The following is a 4,523-nucleotide window of genomic DNA, read 5'->3' as shown; positions in this document are numbered from 1 at the left end:
GGAAGCTGAGGCAGGAGAATCGCTTGAACCAGGAAATCGGAGGTTGCAGTGAGCCGAGATCATACCAATGCACTCCAGCCTGGCAAAAGAGCAAGACTACATCTCAAAAAAAAAAAAAATTAGCTGGGCATGGTGGGACGCTCCTGTAGTCTCAGCTACTTGGGAGGCTGTGGTGGGAGGATCACTTGAGCCCGGGACGTCAAGGCTGCAATGAGTCATGATTATGCCACTCCACTCCAGCCTGGGTGACAGGGCAAGACCCTGTCTCAAAAAAAATTTTTAAACGATCAAAGTAGGCCAGGCGCAGTGGCTCATGCCGGTATCCCAACAATTTGGGAGGCCCAGGTGGGAGAATCGCTTGAGCCCAGGAGTAGTTCTGGACAACAAAGCAAGACCCTGTCTCCATTAAAAATATTAAAAGATCACATTAAGGGTTGATTCTGCTTATGACTGGGGTGGGAACGGCATTTCCATACAGGGTTAGAGGCCTGTAAATTAGTGCAACCTTTTCAGCAGCACAAGTCAAAATTTAAAATACAGACACTCTCTGACCTACGGGAATCACAGAAATCTTGCCCAAACAGATTTCCTCTAGTTCTAAGTAAAAGAGACAAGAATAGTCTCATCTTTGTGTTAAACGAAACGACAGGAACGCATTTGGCCATATCCAGAATGCGGGACCTTCTGTAGGACAGGGGCTTCAGTCTCACCGACAAATCTCTGACATAAAAACAGGCAGCGAAGCCGGGCGTGGTGGCTCACGCCTGTAATCCCAACACTTTGGGAGGCTGAGGCGGGCGGATTGCCTGAGGTCAAGAGTTTGAGACCAATCTGGCCAACATGGTGAAACCTCGTCTCTACTAAAAATACAAAAATTAGCTGGGAGTGGTGGCACGTGCCTGTAGTCCCAGCTACTCGGGAAGCTTAGGCAGGAGAATCGCTTGACCCTGGGAGCTGGAGGTTGCAGTGAGCCAAGATCGTGCCACTGCACTCCAGCCTGGGCAACAGCACAAGATTCTGTCTCCAAAAAAAAAAAAAAAAGAGAGAGAGAGAGAGAAACAGAGAGCGAGCCAAGAATATCTCCACTGGGATCATAGACAAATTTGGGGGGGTGGTCAGGAATTCTATACACCTGTGCTTGGCGGCACCCACTCGAAGCAATCAGTAGACCCAAAACATTCCCCACACGTACCCAGACCCATCGTCACAGGCACTAGGGGCTTAGCATAAGCTGTGACCAGCACGGAGCAAACGATTAGCCACTCTGGCACAGTGGTGACTCCGAGGAAGCCAGGCTTAAAGATGATGTCATAGCCATCCCCAGCCATCCGGAAGGCTGCCTGCCCAAGGCTTCGCCTTCTCGGGAGAGATCACAGGGAGAATGCCAAGCTACCAGTCCCTGGCTGACCCCGGGGCAAAAGGGGAAATTCTCTGAATGGTCATAGCAGCCTCCAAGCCACACACACATCCAATGGGAAAGGGCAAAAATCTAACTGGCCAAGGGGATTAAGCACAACTTTTTTTTGAGAGAGAGAGAGAGAGACAAAGTCTCACTCTGTCACTCAGGCTGCTGGAGTGCAGTGACATGATCATGGCTCACTGCAGCCTCGAACTCCCGGGCCCAAGCAATCCTCCCACCTCAGTCTTCTAAGCAGCTGGGACTACAGGCATGCACCACCATGACTGGCTAATTTGTTTTATTTTTTTTAGAGATGGGGTCTTGCTATGTTGCCCAGGCCGATCTTGAATTCCTGGGCTCGAGTGATCCTCCTGCCTCGGCCTCCCAAAGTGCTGGGATTACAGGCATGAGCCACCGTGCCTGGCCAAGCACAATCTTTAACCATTAAGTGGTTTATGCTGACCCAGGGGCAACCCCTAGGTAGCCAAGTTAAAAGGTTAAAAACAGGAAGAAAAAATCTGAGCAGGGACATCTGAGTCTGCATAGTGTGAGATGAGGATCGTGATGGTGAAACTTGTTCAGCCCAGTCACAAAGTAATACGTCACCAAACAAACAACAATAACCACAACCCCTGCCTGGAGTTGGGGGAATCAAGTGTCAGAGTTGCTAAAATATATTATCTAAAACGTCCAGCAATTCACCGGGCATGGTGGCTCATGTCTGTAATCCCAGCACATCGGGAGGCCAAGGTGGGTGGATCACAAGGTCAGAAGATCAAGACCATCCTGACTAACACAGTGAAACCCTGTCTCTACTAAAAATACAAGAAATCAGCTGGGCATGGTGGCAGGCGCCTGTGGTCCCAGCTACTCGGGAGGCTGAGGCAGGGGAATGGCATGAACCCGGGAGGCAGAGCTTGCAGTGAGCCGAGATCGCGCCACTGCACTCCAGTCTGGGCGACAGTGAGACTCTGTCTCAAATAATAATAATAATTAAAAAAATAAAACGTTCAGCTTTCAAGAAAAAATTACAAGACATGCAAAGAAATAGGATCAGCTGGGCACAGTGGCTCATGCCTGTAATCCTAGCACTTTGGGAGGCCGAGGTGAGTGGATCACTTGAGGTCAGGAGTTCAAGGACAGCCTGGGCAACATGGCGAAACCCTATCTCTACTAAAAACACAAAACAATTAGCCGGGAATGGTGGTGTGAACCTATAGTCCCAGCCTCAGGAAGCTGAGGCATGAGAATGGCTTGAACCCAGGAGGTGGAGGTTGCAGTGAGCTGAGATCACACCACTGCACTCCAGCCTAGGGACAGAGAGAGACTCCATCTCAAATAAATAAACAAACTGTAAGACTTGTATATTGAAAACCACAAAACATCATTGAAAGAAATGAAAGACCTAAATAAACAGGAACACATCCCATATTCATGGATCAAAAGACTTAATATTGTGGGGTTTGCTTTTGTTTTTAGAGATGAAGGTCTTGCTATGTTGCCCAGGATGGACTTGAGCATCTGAGCTCAAATGATCCTTCTATTTCAGCCTCCAAAGTACCTGGCACTACAGGCATGTGCCACCATGCCCGGGACTTAATATTGTTAAGATACCAATTCTCTCAAAAATTACCTACAGGGTCAACACAATTCCTATCAAAATTCTGACTGTAGTTTTGCAAAAACTGGCAAGCTGGTCCTAAAATTCCTATGAAAATTAAGAAACCTGGAATAGCTAAAACAATCTGGAAAACAGACGTATCTGGTTAGAAGTCTCACACTCCCCAGTTTTCTTTCTTTTTTTTTTTTTTTTTTTTTTTTTTTTTGAGACGGAGTCTTGCTCTGTCCCGGGTTCACGCCATTCTCCTGCCTCAGCCTCCCGAGTAGCTGGGACTACAGGTGCCCACCACCACACCTGGCTAGTTTTTTGTATTTTTAGTAGAGACGGGGTTTCACCATGTTAGCCAGGATGGTCTTGATCTCCTGACCTCGTGATCCGCCCGTCTAGGCCTCCCAAAGTGCTGGGATTACAGGTTTGAGCCACCGCGCCTGGCCCACACTTCCCAGTTTTAAAACTTACTACAAAGCTACAGTAATCAAGACAGTGTAGTACTGGCATAAGGATAGACATTAGATCAATAGAATAGAATTAAGAGTCCAGAAGCAAGCCCTTATGTTTTTGACAAGTGTTTCAATTTGAGGGGGAAAGAATTGTCTTTGCAAACAAGTGGTGCTGGGAAAACTGGATCGTGACCATTTTTTCTGATAGTAACTCAGCTGTTAATTTCATTGACGGGCCCTTGTATGTGATGAATTACCCTTTTCTTGCTGTTTTCATGATTCTCTTTGACTTTCAACAGTTTGACTATAATGTGCCTAGTTGTTAATCATTTTTTAGTTTATCATACTTGGAGTTCATCAAACTTTTTGAACATTTAGATTAATGCTTTTAAAATCAAATTCAGGAAGTTTTCACCCTCTATTTCTTCTAATATTCTTTTTCCCTCTCTTCTCAATCCTGTCCTTCTGGGACTCCCATTATGCATATACAGATATTCCTCAACTTACAACAGAATTATGTCTTGATAAACCCACTTTAAGTTGAAAATATTGTAAGTCAAAATGCATTCAAAACACCTAGCCTGGCAAACATCATGGTCTATGGCTGGGCGCAGTGAATCACGCCTGTAATCCCCGCACTTGGAAAGGCTAAGATAGGAGGATCACTTGAGCCCAGGAGTTTGAGATCAACCTGGGCAACATAGGAAGACTCTGTCTCTACAAAAGAAAAACAAAATTAAATTAAACAACATGGCACTTTTGGAAATCAAATTCCTGTCTCCCCACTTCCTGGGGTTTGCTGTTGTTGTTGTTGCTTGTTGTTGCTGTTGTTTGTTTAGTAACTTTTCTGGACTTAACTCTGTAAAATCTGTGTTCTTTGTTCTGTGCAACCACTGAAGACTTTGCTTAGTCATCTCAGTGGCCAGCTAATAACTGGACAGAAATATTCCTAGATGTCTACTGGCTTCAGCAGCATATATACTAAAATTAAAGTGATACAGAGAAGATTATCTAACCCTCATGCAAGGATTACCTGCAAATTCATGAATTGTTCCATATTTTA

General features: G+C 45.7%; 1 non-coding gene across 1 annotated transcript; it reads left to right on the top strand.

Moving 5' to 3' along the window:
• The first annotated feature begins 4,421 nt into the window (after window positions 1–4,421).
• On the top strand, window positions 4,422–4,523 carry LOC112429434 (U6 spliceosomal RNA). The gene has a single exon (XR_003021637.2). It is a non-coding gene; the product is annotated as a U6 spliceosomal RNA (small nuclear RNA).

The sequence above is a fragment of the Macaca nemestrina genome, chromosome 4 (assembly GCF_043159975.1).
Source record: "Macaca nemestrina isolate mMacNem1 chromosome 4, mMacNem.hap1, whole genome shotgun sequence".
Lineage (NCBI taxonomy): Eukaryota > Metazoa > Chordata > Mammalia > Primates > Cercopithecidae > Macaca > Macaca nemestrina.
This window is presented reverse-complemented; position numbering and strand designations above follow the sequence as displayed.